Genomic DNA, 16,410 nt, shown 5'->3' with positions numbered 1-16,410 from the left:
AACCTTTGAGTTACTGAGAGGAATTGCGCAGTGGTGGAAATAGGTACAATAAATAATACGCGTCACAATGACATATATAACCAATAATATATACAGAAAATATATATACATATACATACATACATACATACACATACATATACACATACACACACCAGAAAGGAAAAGAAAAATAATGTAAATAAGTGGAGCATTAAAAAAGCGCAGACTCAGAATGACTCCAGAGCTTAATAAGATGTCTCTTAAGAGAACTGATCGAAGGCGATAGTCTAATCTCTGTGGGGAGTGAATTCCATAGGCGTGCTGTCTGTACAGTAAAAGATTTAGTGTAGCGGTAGCTTATATGATAAGGAATTGTGAGTACAAGATCATGACAAGAACGTATATGCTCACCAGTACGGAATCGGAATCTCTCCTGCAGGTAAAAGGGCGAATGGGGGTTGAAGAGGATTTGGAATAAGAGGGTAAGGAAATGAATATTCCGACGAACACGGATAGGAAGCCAGTTGAGCTGCTCACGGTAGGCTGAGATATGATCAAACTTTCGTAGACCAAAGATAAACCTGATACACAGATTTTGCAGCCGCTCCAGCTTATCAAGCAACTCCTCAGAGGGATCTAGAAAGGCACTGTCAGCATAATCCAGTACGGGAAGAAGTAGTGATCGAGCCAGCAACAATTTGGTACCCAAGGGCAGGAAAAACTGCAGGCGTCTGAGAGAATGGAGAGATGAAAATAATCTGCGGCTTATGTCACTTATGTGAGGCCCCCAAGATAAAGTCTGATCCATGATTATTCCTAGATTCTTGACGGTGGGAGAGAAAGGAATATGATTGCCGTCAAAGACAATGTTAGGAATTTGGACAGATTGTAAGCTTGAGATGGAGTGGTGACTGCCGACAATGATAGCTTGAGACTTCGCTGCATTAATTAATAGACCGAATTTTTGAGACCAATCAGCGATGGTGCAGAGATCGTAAGTAATAGCCTTTATATGTAGACACTATATAATTAGACTTTAATTTGGTATTGGACTATTGTAATTTAGCCTATTTTTATGATTTTTTACTTTTTTATGTTATTTAAGTCTAGGTGAAATAAAGTACTATAAGAAAGTTAAGTAGTTTAAAGAAATTATGCGTATTCAAAGCAAATTATTTTGTTCCTTTAATTACCTGTTTTTTACATTAATATTTTAAGGAAGGTGTGTATCCATATAACCATTCACATTTATAGGTTTAAAAATGAGGTGGATGGACTGTGTGAAAGATGATATGGTAAGAAAGGGAGTAAATAACGAGTTGAGTGCGAATAGGGATGAATAGAAGAGAAAACATATTACGCCAACTCCAAATAAATGGGATAAGGAAGAAGTAGGTGATGAATTACCTGTTTTTACATTCTGGGTTTGAATAGAGGTTAACACAATAGCAGATTGTAATATTCTTACTTTGTGTGTATAGGGATAAATGTTGCGTATTAAATGTTGAATATTAATATTCAATTATTACTTATTAGTCCTATACTTAACACAACAAGCTACAACTTAACACAGGCAAGGGTACCTTGACTTGAATATTGGCATAAATACTACATTAAACGAGTAAATTGCAAACCGACGGTAAATATTATAAAACAATTAGGTACTTGATTAACAACAATAGGTAACTAGTGCATGAACATTTTTACATTGTATTTTTGTAACCAAATATCGTCAATAGTATCGTGGTTGGACTGCAATAAGTAAGGATAAACCAATCAATATTTTGTGAAGTTGTTTTGAACAACTTCTAAAATTGACGATATTGATAAATGTAGTTTTTATCGGATTTTATAATGTATTTGATACTGAAAATGCAAGTATATGAAGATCTCTAACTTATAAGCAATCTTTCGTATGAATATGGCAGATGGCTAAACAGACGGCTATATTTCGTTTTGTTTTCTAATGGATGATAATGAAATGGTGCACCCGCCTGCGTTAACGTTTACGCTGCCAGTGGAGGATGTTAAGATAAGCATGAGGTCAGGACAATTAGCCCATCGTGACAAATTTAGCAGTAATTTATCACGATGGTTTCCATGATGGATGGTACCACGTGGAGGTCAACCTTAATATCGTACATTGTTAGCAATGGGTTTGAAAGTCCACATTTCTAACAATCCCCTTCCCTCGACTAGATGTCGTAGGAGTATTATGACTGACTACCATTCGATTGCATAGCTAACTGTAGAAACCTAACGTAATTAGTACTAACAGCATTGGTGAGTGTATTTATCTATCTAGTTTAGATCTATTATATCCTATCCTAAGATCATCCGATGATCCAAATTTGACAAAGGACAATAAACACTCAATAGTTTATTTCGTAATAATATTCTATTCACCAAGGTTAGAGTACATTTTACAAAAATAGATTATTTCGTTAAATTACTATAATAGAGTAATGTATTCTTAACAATGATAGAACCTATCATCAGTAATGATATCGTTGCGTGACTGAAATTATAGGTTACGGTAATTATGACGTAGAGCTCGTAATTTATAGCTATTAGGAGTTGTTATCTATAAGAAACATTTATAAGTTCGTTTGTCAAGTGTAATTGTGACCAATATTTAGGTACACGCATAGGTAACAAAAATAGGTCACCTATAAATTATTTATGTATCTATTGATGTGCTAACTTTTTTATGGATGATTATGGAATGATGCACCCGCCTGCGCTAATGGTTTATGCTGGCGGGGCACCAGTGGATGATGATAAGAGGAGAGGTCAGGGCAGTTGGCCCATTGTGACAAATTCACCAGGAATTTATCACGATAGTTTCCAGGAACCGTATGGAGGTTAACTTGACTTGGAACACTACTAGCGATGTAGTAATTGTGCATGTAATTATTGATTTCTCTTAAATGTAGACATGGCTGTATGGGCGCAGTTCCTTTCCCGTTCCAGGACGGACCGAACAAAAACAAAAATGCGGGAAACATTAATAAAAAAGTTAATTTAGACAAATTTAGTATGCGATGATCATTCAGTATATACCTGAATACCTAATGTGTGTTATAATGTTCAAGGACGAATTTTGAATATTCGAAATTCTTGAGAAGTCACTAATTAATACTCGTTTAGCTCATATTTAATTATATTTAAGTGCAATATTTCTTACTTGAAAGTAGCTTGGTTGTATTTCCCATTCTTTGCTGTCGAGTATAAATTAAATTGATATTCAAACATATGATATGCTCTAAAAATAGACTTCCATGCATGTGATAATAATTACTATACATATGTATCTTCATTGACGTATTTTATAAAAACGAGACCTCTTCGGTCATATGATTTTTCCATATACACGTGATATTTTCCACGTGTATACGTTTTATAAGAACCAAGGAAATAATAATACAGAATCTGCTTAGTTATTTACCATGTCATTCTGACATGTGTATTTTAGATAACGAGTATAGCAATCAGCAGATTGGCTTTTACTTTTGAATCTAAACAAATCTGCCGTTCGAACGTGTAAACAAACAGGCGGCCTACCTGATTGAAAGTGCAACCATAGCCTATATAGGCGGCCAATATTGGTAATTAATGTTTTGTATTGACTTTAATAGAACTGAAATTTATATATTTATTGATACTGCAGTTTACTCTTTTGCATATTACTGTACATTATTTATGTCATTTAAATGTAAAATGCATTAAGAGACTGGCAAATTAGTTGAATAAAAATTATAAAGCTTCACATTTATCATGCATCAAAGAAATGTTTTAAAAAAAAGATTATTATAGGCTCATATTACACAGAACTCGGCCTCGGTGGTCTAGCGGTTTAGCACACCGCTTTACTTCCGATGGGTGCGGGTTTCATCCCTTGCACGGTGCAAACATTTATATTCATGAGTATGATTGCTTGTATCGGCCTGGATATTTTCTATGTATATTCTGTATGAATTTACGAAAAATAATTAAGTACTTATATCAGTGGTCCAGTACCCATTAACCAAGCTCTGCTCGGTTTGGGATTAAATGGCGCTATGTGAATAGGCGCCAGGGTAAAAAGAAACTTGGCATTCACCTTATGGCCATTAGTCGCAACGGCGCTACCCCTAAATACAAACATAATTGTAATTTACTAATATTAGTGATATCGAGAAGCTCATTTAGATGAAAGCTACATACACACGTTTACTGAGGAAATATAGCGTTCGTTCGTAATGTTCGAAGCACATATATGCATTTCACTGTGGCAGTGTGTCATCTCCCATATAGGTAGTTCAACAAATAAGTAGGTACTATGAATGTTGCGTTTGCGTCACAGCCACAGAACATAAATACCTTAGCGGTGTTACGGCGCCGTTCTGCCCTGCTGACTATAATGTGACACGAAGCCTTAAGACGATGGTAGGTATAACACGACATTATACCATTAGAAGCATTATGTGTTAGAGTTTAAATGACGCCAATTTATAGATATGCGCTGATGTGCAGACCTTCATGTTATGTAAGTAAAGGTATTATCAGATTAAAATTGTGTACAATATTAGTTAATTATACTGCTGATTATTAATATGTATTGTGAGCGATAGAATGAATGCACCTATAGATAGAAAAAGAATATGCGTGATATAAGTCAAATCAAAAATGGACAGAAAATGGTAAATACTAATAATGATTGTACGAACGTAACAGTGCAAAAGTGACAATAAAAATATGACAATTCTAAAAACTGTAAAGAAAATACATTAAAAATTGGTACAAAAGTAAATACATAAAAATGTACATAAAAGTTTACAACAGGTATGTTAATATTTAACCACGTTAAATAAAAAAGTAGCCCTACGCATTGAACTTAGATAGACATGATTTGTAATGCATAATTATAACATTAATTTGCACTTACAATGACAGTAATTATTCAATTCAATTTATTAACCCGAGGATTAAATACTGTTTATAACACAAGTAGCTACTAACTTCACTATAATTAAGATGAAGATGGTTGTATGAAAGATTGCAGTCGTATGTACGTGCAGTTTTGCACGCATGACCAGTTAATATCACGGCTCTACTACAATAAATCACAACAATTTTTAAAATTACCGGCGTATACAATAAAAACCAACTTTTTAAAATTGGCTTCAGTTTGGGTACTTTTAGTTTTACTCTCATATGTTCATCATCGTTTATTTTTAGAGGTACCAAAAAGGTAAAATAGGATCTTTTTATTGCGAATTTATCTGTCTCTACGACCCTTTGTCTAACGTTATTTATTATTCGATTCGATATTTGGTATAGATATATCTGGTATAGGTATAGTTTTAGATACCTGTAGATCAATTATGTTAAAAAATAAAATATTCATAGGTATATACATATGTCTATATTTTCTTTGCATAAAGTGTAAACTTGATTTGATGAGTTTTCACATTTCAGATATTGCTATTAATTAGGTATTTACTAGATGATCAAATTAGTTTAAGAACTAGTAATATAATATTTCTAGTTCTTAAACTAGTTTGATTATGCGTAGGACCTTTAAGTTTTGTAAGACATGTTGGATCCGATTACAGAAATGGAAAAGCAGGTCGGATATCGCAAGGAGAGGACCACACACGGCAATATATTGCGCTGAGCAATGCATAATTTTTCCTGTACGAAAGTTAATATCTAATCAAATATTGTAAAGATGGAAAGACAGCTTTATTTTCAGAGTACTATCAAAATGCAATACATCAGATACCTGCACTGTATTTTAATTTGAGTGTTTTATTTGGATATATATCTATAGGTAATACAGCTAGTAAATAGGTTTCAGGACACTAATATGTTGGTCCTACATCGGTTAACTTTAATCTAATATTTATTATAAAATATATACTATCTACTATACGCTACTAGCAATCTCTTGCACACAACTTGGTGTTGACAGGACTATTTTAAAATCTATACTGTTCTTCTGCTATTTTAAAATCACTTTTTAAAAGTTCAATCGAATTAATTACCACGACGTTTCGGCAGTCAGTCAGTAAGTTAAAAAGATTAATTTTGAGTTCTGTTTCAATATTTACGAAAAAATAATGCGGATGCACTAGCATGTGAGAAACAACAAAGGATGATAAAGTATGTCACTAAATGCTTCAATAACTTAAATTGAAATTCAATAACTTAGAAATAAAGGTAATTTACTGATCATCGTATAATTAATTGCTACATCAACTTGAATGATGACTGACGTTGTTTTCCACCTGCTGTAGCTGCTAAATAACAAGTTAAATTGCATTTAATGAACCATCATTTGAAACGCTTATATTTAATAACACAGTGATGTAGTAAAGGTATTTATATTCATTGGCTATGTAACATGCAAATCAAATGTTTAGTTCATTTAGTTACTGTCCACTACAGTTTTATGTGACTAGTGTGGTAAACTAAGTAATAATAATAATGACATTGTACAATTTACACTTCGCCATATAGATCCAGGATAAGCAGGGCTGTGTTTTGAATTTTTTGTAGATAACTACAGAAAACAAACAAACAATTATATTCACGAATATTTGTAATGCACGAGGAATCGAACCCGCAACGATCGGTAAAGCATTGTGTTAAATTGCTTGACTACTGAGGCCGTCAAGACTTAGTCTAACTCATCTGTTGAAGTGGTTGGTTATAGGTTTGGTTGATATATAGTACATTATTAACATCGATAGAAATGCCATGTGGCAATGGCCGACACATTTCTATGACTATGACTGTGATTGTAACTGCAACGATAAAGTTATTAAGGCATCGAGATATATCTAAATCTTACTTTTGTGAAACTGCGGCATAAACGCGTATCGTATCCAGTCTGGATTTTCCTATATATGGAGGCGAAATCTTTTTTTCTAACAATTTACTTTGTTAGGTCAATTTAAATAATCCTTGTTATAATCGAAGTTAAATGGTGGTTTACACTTTGTCTATCTGGAAGCGAATAGGTATTGTACCTACTGCTGTATATCAAGTCATTATTATATAACTTTTGAGATAAATTACTGTGGACACAGTGCCTATGTATAAAAAGACGCCTAAGTCTTCCCAAAAACAGTGCTATTGTGTTTTGGTACGACCTCAGCCATTATAAAAGTTCTATAACAAAAGAGCCCGTTAAATATTGTCGCTTTGTATACCAATAAGATTTTTAAACATATAATAATATAGAAATAGTAATAATAAGAATTCTATTCGTCTCTATACATCTACATTAAGAAGACTCTTCAAGTTGCGACCTACATTCAATAAGACAACACTATTTATAGGCAATATATTGATTTCATTTCTTATTATTTTCTAAGAGAGAATTGGAGTAGGTAATTAAGGGATAATATATTTTATATTTTTATATTCCTATTATAGATATATTTATAATGTTATCAGTTAGTAAATATAATAACAGTTACTTAATGTGAATGTTATTCATACCTTATACTTTTGTTTTGTTCAATATGTCTAGCTACTAATAAGAATAATATTTATTCTTTTTCTGGTACGATAAATTATCTTAATATTTTGCATTACTACTTAAGTAATGTTTACTACATAATAAAGTATCGTTAGTAAAATAATAATTAAATAATATATAATATTAATTAAAAATATTATAGATCAAATGTAATATCACAAAATATGCCAATATTGAAAAGATGCATAACATTTGAGACACCATATTCATTACATTTTTTTATATATTCATAAAAACTTTAATCTGTAGGTACACATATTTCATTTAGTACAGTACAATTTAACCACTGTTAAGTTAGTAGAAATCCCATGAAATCAGGATTGTGTGGTGAGTATGAAACCACTTTGCAATATTTGCCTGAGTGTAAGAGAGAAATAATTTTGTACGCAAAATGAAGACGCTAGCAATATGAGTTTCTAATATACCCAGCTTGCTAGGTTAATAGATTTTGTGGTTAGAATCTAGGAGAATATGAAATTAATGTTAGATCTAGTACCTACAATATAGTTCATTAATCTGATTTTTTTTTGGTGTCGGCCAGATTTGGTTGTAAGTCGGGGTAATACCTACACTAATTTCTAGGCCAATACATAGAGACTGAGAATGCTCAGTTAACCAAACGAATTTACTATAAGTTACTAACGAAGTCTATTTAGTATTTGTATATTTATATTATACTGTAGTTTTTATATACGTAATGCAATACTTGTATATAGGTCTATAATCCTATCCTCACTAGTACATTGTTACTCGTTTGAACTTCTATTAGAAAGCTTGCTAACTTACGTAACATAAATGCACTATAATTGCGTCCTACTTCCTCCATTGCATCAGGTTCGTTGTGTTGCGCTTCTACCGGTACTAGGAATTTAAAAAAAACGTTTTTATTGAAACATTTTATTTTTATTTCTTTTTGTTATGTCTAGATTGTTGTATATTGTATTACAAACAGTCATTAGTGATAAGAATCGATTGTCTTGTGTTATACACAAATTAATGAAAAATGTATTTTACAATACAACTTTGTGTATTTATTCAGTCGCCAAGTAGCTTGCTTTATAAGTTGTTTCTGTTGAAGGAAATAAGGCAGTGAAACAACAGGATAAGTGGTATGACATCCTTGGTATGGCTATAAATGGTATCATAGGTTACACAGGATGACATGATAGCTGTGGTACTGACCATACTTATAGGCGACGGTTACCACTTACCGTCAGGTGAGATGTACTAATATACCATTGCAGTTACATAAAAAAATCTCAAGCACTTATCAAATGGTAAATGGAAAGTAATAAGGATTTAGGATATTACATTAGATTGAATATCAGGCGTTGCTGAAGGAGAGTAGGAATTATTGTGCGGCAAAAAGAGGGGTTCTTATTGATTGCCTACATTCCAATGACCCTTGTTAATTCAAAAACGTCAGAGTTTCTGCTACATCGATATATCGAAACCACTCCGTATAACGTCGTTATATTAATAATGAAAGTAAAAACAGGGTCAGGACAGGGTTAATCGGAAAGGGTACAGAGTACCTCTAGAACTCATAGGTAATAACTACTCATAAAACTAGTTTGTATATTAATATCCAATAATATTAGTATAGTTAAACGGATTTTAAATTGAATAATTTTAAGGCAAATAAAGGTATATACCTCTCTCGACGTTTCGACTAGGTAGCACTAGCCATGGTCACGAACTACCCGTTTCACTATACTAATAATGTGTACTAAGTTTAAAATTAATAAAGTTTAAAATTAATATTTCAGTACCTAGTAGTACTCCATTATCTGGTGTCTGTATACCGTAGCTCTATATGCCTATGTGTGCATGCGTGCCTGCGTAAATTCAGAAAAGTTTTTATGAGTTTATGTTGGGTATGGTCTATTTGTGTCCAAAAATGCAAATCTATCCACTTCAAAGTGAAATAGTTAAAGATACAAACAAATAAAATACTCAGAAAGTAAGCATTAACTGCGAACGGTACAATGGTATATGATACAAGAAGTTTCACATGTACAGTTCCTTGGAACGGTCTTCATTGTATAGATGGAGTTAGTTAAACAGAGTCATATTATTTGGTTTAAATAATGTTTTTCGTATAACATATAGATAGATAAATAAATTATTTATTCACTAATTACAAATGCAAGTAGGTACTTGTCATGTCATGTGCTTCGATTATAAGTAATATCTAGACGATCTCTGTCTAGATTCACCGTTGACTAGATCAGTTGATGCAAGTCTTTTTAGACACAAAGAAGTAATAATTTTTAATACCGATAAAATACACTTGTATTTTACTTGTATCACAGATAATATAATATTACATACTTGTATTAAAAATTATATCATGAAATTGATTTGGTACATTCTGTTTGTTAAAGTGTATAAACAGATATATAATAAATAGAAATTCGATATTAGCAAATAAACATTATGCGTCTATACAAAAACAACAAAAGATGTAAAGCGACTTGTTTGTATTAGATAATTGAATACAAATTAGAAAACAAAGCTAAGCAATTAGAGACAATTCGATCGTATTTATACAGTAAATGTTAATTATCCGCGCGTCATTTCGCGCCGACATTAAATAATTCGCGTGTAAACGATTCTACAAAAGACAACTCGCTTTGTAAGGGACAATTTATTGATACAGAAGTTTGGGGCTGCGGCGCAACATTCGGGTTTATTCATAATTTATATTAATTGAAGACGAGAAACTTTGTTACAAAGTCCACAGTTATAAGACGATACTTGTTTTAAAAGAACAATTCATTCCAAATGCGCACAGTTGTGCCAGTAAATACTTATAATTGGTCTCGTATTTGTTCAAATTACTATTTCCAGTTCATTGTATCAGTCTCTCAATTTACACATCATGCGAAAGGGGTAAAGTTAAATGTCCTAAAGAAGTTATTTTTTGTATGAACATATGTTGAGATATTTATATAGTTACTTTTTGTATTGTCCAGTTATTTGAATACGTACGTATTTAATATTGGTATCTTATTTCTTCTCACGACAAGGCCGCTTTTTGTTAAACGTAAGGAAATGTTCTCTTTGTACTTTTATTTTTATAGTCATATTATTATTAATATAGATACATTTAAAGGGGCAGGACAATCAAAGAAAATGGACTGTTCAAAATTTTATACGATGATTGATGAACTATTCGGTTATAAGTTAATATGTTCTAAGTCTGATGTAGCAATATTGTATTTATATTTTACTATACTATGATATTATTAGCCTCGTATAGTAAAATAGTTTCTAAGAGTAATTGTAACGTTTTAATTACTTTAATTCTTTTATTCAGACTCTAAGAAATGCTAATCTTAATTTATAAACGCTAAAATGAATTTATTTGTTTCATACGCTTTGTCGCTTACTTAATCAGCTTCAGGCTATGACACCTTTAAGAGCAAGGGTAGAAATTGTTCATAGCTTTTCTTTGAAAAACAATTACATTTAATATTTATTTTGAATTTTACATTATTGTTATTCATAGTGCATATACAACTTAGAAACACAAATGTAACATAAAAATAAATTATAACTTACTGTCGGTCAATAAAGTTTTTCTAAAAATAGATAGTAGTACAATATTATGTTATCTGTGGTAGTACCTATAGTATAGCATACGTATGATACTGATATGGACTGACAGCAGAGGCCCCATTGTGCTCTCTGGGAACGGAACATTACCATACATATAATAAAAACGTAAACGAGCCGTGTCTCTACATGAAATATTTTATAAAAGCAACACTTTTATGTAATCCGTAATTTATGTTACCGAGGTAATAAAGAAATATTATTGAATTTTCATCTGTTATAATAATATAATATTAGATCCTAGATAGAGACCTATTTAGATCACACAACAAAAAGCAGTGTATTAAAAAAAATGCACTGCATAAAACGGTCCTATCGCTATAAGCAATCTCTTACAAATTGTAATTCCATGCATTTATGCGCACTAATCTAAGAATTGTACCCCGTAATTGTGTTTCTTTCATAACTATCTACTCTAAAACGGAAAGGTTATGTTAATTGAAAAAATAAGTGCTTGTCCAGAAAAATCGCTGCAATGATTACGATGTCGCGGTAACAGTTAGTTCTTATTTCAAACTGAAATTCTTTAATACCTCTGTATTATCCTTATTGATACAGCTTTACATACATAATAACATTATTACGGGATCTATTTACTCCTGACATTGACTTCCGTATTATGTTCCCATTGTATTCACGCATAAACGTTAGCATTCAAGTATTTCTGAACGAGATCTCGTGAAATAACTATATAATGCCAATTATCTGATATTTGATGCAATTCCAATACCTACCACGAGTGTACCATTAGCTTTATATATCGTTGTGGTTAGTAAAATGACTACTAATTTCAATTTTCTTATTAATAATTAAGACTTTAACAGATCTCACAATAAGATATAATACTAGGCATTATCAATAGATATACATTGATATTAAGAATATATCTTCATTGAGAAAACAATTAATAAGAGAGAGAAGAACAAATTGTACTATAGCAGTTTATTGTCATAATTTAAACGAAAAAGAATATACGCTACTTTTAACCAATGTCAAACAGATAAACAAAATCGCTGATATTTCACAAATTGTAGGTATTTATTTAGACACGTTTTTGTTTTACAGGAAAACAACCTTTATGAAAGTATCTACGCGTGTAGAAAATGGTCTTTTATATATCTAAAGGTTTTCCTAGTAATACCAAGAAAATAAAAGCGGCGTTAGTTGTGATGCCGTTTTCGTAATGGATAAAATCTATTCTAGCTTAGGAAATAAATTTTCTCATTTGGAGGATGTTGACTATTCATCTTTTCAAGTTCACCGAAAGAGAAACTCTTTCAAATGTAACACGTCCGGAAATAACAAATCTCCATCTACCTACATATTACATAACTATACCTTAATATTTTGGCTCTATATTATTTACTAGCTGTGCCCGCGGTTTCATCCGCATGCAATTTATAGCCTATTTGTTATTCTCATGTACAAGCTATATTACTGTAGAGTTTCGTAACAATACGTTCAGTAATATTAGCGTGAAATAGTAACAAACATCCATCCATACACACAAACTTTCGCGTTTATAATATTAATAAGACATCTCATTTACATCTATTATTGTTATTCGAAGCAAAAAACTAATGAGTTTCGAGTAGGTACATAATTGTCTGCTTTTGTTACTTTTTGTAATAGTAAAACGCCAATACAAGTAAATTAAATTAAAAAGATTGCGAATTATTTTACGCAGAGAAAATTGCGAAGAAAAAATAATGCTCTCCTACATAACAGTCTATAAGTCTTACTAGTTGCAACCGCGTTGCAATGCGGTAAAAACTCTTATAAAAAGTGTCCTATCCTTATATCCTAAGCATATCTATTTCTATTTCCCTAAGCCTATTTTATTAAGAGTGAATAAATAACAAACATAAAACATCCTTCCGATTAAGAAAAACTAAGAAGATGTAAAGTTTGAAAAATCAAATCACGGGGATTTAGTATACTTTGTAATGTCTTAATAAACCTAAATTACTATAAAATCTTCATATACTTATACACGTATGTTAGAAATTTTATATTTAGAGAGTTACGTACTATTGATAGAACTAAATTATTATAAGGATATTAGAAATAATGAGGAAAAAGAGGAGCAACTAACGTAAATACAGATGTGTACAAAAAAATAAACATACATACCGTTCAAAACAAAAATCCTTTATTTTCCTTCCCCTTAGTCGGAGTTAAAAAGTCTTAGTTAAAAAATGAAAAGTCTAGTGTCAGTTGTAGTTGTATTAACTAATATAACTTGAATGTAAAAATAGTTCAATAAAAATGGCAAAGAGGTAACAATGGCCGCCCTTATCCCTAATTAGCAATTTCATCCAGGAAACCTTGGAATGGAGAGGAGTAATTAAACGATCTGATCGAGGTGTAACAATACGAATAATAAAGCAGGATAGATCCCAGTATTATATTCCTATTAAAGGATTTCGAGGTCACAAAACCCTCTGTAATCTAAATTTCTATTTTAGAAAGTAGGTGAAGAACGTTAGGTGAGCCGACATTATCTTTTCAATTTCGCAACTGTCTAAGCGAGATGCTGAACTTTGAAAATATTTTCCAAGTAAAACCCGTTCAGTGTAATATATGTTACCTTTAGTCTCTGTGCACCGTCATTGTATTTAAAAGTTTAGAGTGTAAGTAGTGGTGTTTTATTTAGTGCAAACTCTAATTTTAACACGTACATTTTTACGATAATGTCATGTTAAAATTAATTATAGTCGGTCCCAATATTATTCTTTTTAATTTTAATTACAAATGTGCATATAATATATAACTGTTATTTTAACAAAACATTGACCTCAAAGATTTTTTTTCATCATTATATGTTTAACAAATGACAGATTTACAATTAATAAGTAACACATAATCTTAATTACAATTCTGTAAATATTTCTTTAACTCTTTATTTTTATAAAATTTCTATTGGGTTTGATGGTGCAGTCAGAGATCATTATGAAAGTCATAAACAATATGTACACTTCATTGAGAATATTTGAATCAAACACGACATGGGGCAAACCTATTGTGATCTATGCTAATGACTTGATTTGCCATCGATATTGTTGTTCTCATCATCAGAGAGTATATTCAGACACACACACTTTTTGGTTCTTTATTCTTATATTATAACTCTATATGTATAATGTACTTTCTTTTTTAATGTAGAGACAGACATTGTATGTAGTAGAGGAACATCTCCAACGCGTATCCCTTAAAAACTGGTGAATATTTATCAACGATAAAAATCTGACGGTTCAACGAATACGAATGGGTTTACAAGATTATTCGCATCGCGTCGCACCGTTTTGTGTGATGAATGCTTTAAACGTAGTGACGGTTTGCAGAGCAGATCTAAATTAACAAGAAGTGCCGTAGGTGTAAAGTACGTAAGAATAGATCCAATTAACGTAAAAATGCTTAATTGTTGTTTATTTGTAATACAATATATAAGAGTGGCAAAACTGTGGTTGACTTTTTTATCAGACATTAACAATTCAGTCAACATTATTGAGGTTATTGATTTGTTCATGAGGCCTTATTCTGAGTGATTTATCTCCAAGATTAATAAAATAGGTGTCCATGTATCTTTAGAATTACATTGGATATTAAGTGTCTAAAATATACTATATTACTATAGTTCTAGTAATTTGGTAATCTATGGTTCGGACATAGAGTAACATGGCAGTACTATATTCATAACATTAATCGTTGACATTATTTTACGGGTTTTACTCAAAAATTTCGACTATCTATCCATCGTTACATAGATATAAATATTTTCGATCAAAATTATTTGATGCAAAATAATTATTTCGGATGATTTTTGACATTTGTATATTTTCATGTAAATTTTCTGTTTTATGGTAGAAATAAGTAAAACCATGATACATACCTATACTGTATACGAAACTCTATTAGGTACTATACAAAAAGTTGAAATGTGCGACAATGTTATGCAAAGAATATAAATTATAATACGAACGTACAGTACTTACTTACCTATACTTGAGTACTCGTTACTACTACTGTTTATCTCCCAGGTGGTAATCTACATCTAAACCAAGTGTTTTATACCGAGTTATCGTAAATATTACGGAATGTGGAATATTTTGATGATTAAATGAAGTTCATGCTTGGAACAGTTTTTAGAATTGAACATTAATTCCAAAAAATAATAACTTGATATATTATATTTGATCAAATTAGGTGTTATTTTGAGTAAGTCCATTCATTTTTTTTTAATCTGCTACCATTACAATTTGTAAGACCACAAGTATTCAGTCGGTAAAACTGACCACTGCTACTGGAAGCGTTACGACCGCATCTGTTAATGATCAAATTCGGGTCGTTATTGAATCTACATCCATAATGCGACACGTTTCGCCTCTGAAAGAGGCATCATCAGGCAATGAATACAGCTCATATGTAGTTTGGAAGCCAAGTGATTGTTCGGCGAAATAATCAAACAAACAAACATACCACGTATTATCGTATTGCGTTCGCCGAACTATTTTCCTATAGAATTTTAATTCAATATGTAAGGTAAATTGAACTTTCTTATAAACATCTCAACTTTTAGCAATATCTAAAACAATATGGACTTATCGAAGAAATCGTATGACATAAAAAAGATCAAAGTAAGAATTCTCATTTTTAAAAGTCGGTTACATAGAAAGTGATTTCCATAGACTTTTATTCCTGGATATATTCAGTGCAATAGCCGAAGCGATCCGAGAGATATACGGAGGGCATTACCGGTCGTGTCTGCCGAAGACACATGCTCACCCTTTGCGATAACATATCCGCTCACTAACAGTTAGACTGACATATTTTCTGTGTAACAAGGGAGAGGTAATCAACGTAGTAATTAGTTGTTTTCAGAATTGTTATTTATAGGAAATGTATTCTGAGTAGTTTTATCTCTTCTATTGGAGAAACGATAGAGAAATGGGAAAGGCTATGTCGAACAATTTTCTTCTGGTATACGTAAGAGATAGTATATTTTTGGCGATGTTTTAGGAAATATAATAGAATGCGGGATATTCAATGGGCTGACTGAAAATGAGGGGGTTCTCTAGTACTTATAGCATATACATATTTTAAATGATATCATCTATTTAACACTTCATTTGATGATAGTTTCCAATCAAAAGGGTTTAAGTGCCATATTAGCATTTACCAAATTTGTAAAATGTTTAGTTTTATTTTCTCTAAGTAAAATATTTTGTCTGGTATTCCCTGAAAAACTTTTTAATTACATAAGCAATTATAATTAT

General features: G+C 31.5%; 1 protein-coding gene across 2 annotated transcripts in view; it reads right to left on the bottom strand.

Annotated features, from left to right (window-relative positions):
* Positions 1-16,410, bottom strand: part of LOC131849409 (ATP-binding cassette subfamily G member 4-like) — a 59,659-nt gene that overhangs the window by 28,657 nt on the left and 14,592 nt on the right. The gene's annotated exons all lie outside the window — the stretch shown is intronic.

This window comes from Achroia grisella, unplaced genomic scaffold, assembly GCF_030625045.1.
Source record: "Achroia grisella isolate CSIRO2021 unplaced genomic scaffold, CSIRO_AGI_Agris_v1 utg642, whole genome shotgun sequence".
NCBI classification, from domain to species: Eukaryota; Metazoa; Arthropoda; class Insecta; order Lepidoptera; family Pyralidae; genus Achroia; species Achroia grisella.
Note: the sequence above shows the minus strand (reverse complement) of the source record. Positions and strands in the feature narration are given on the sequence as shown.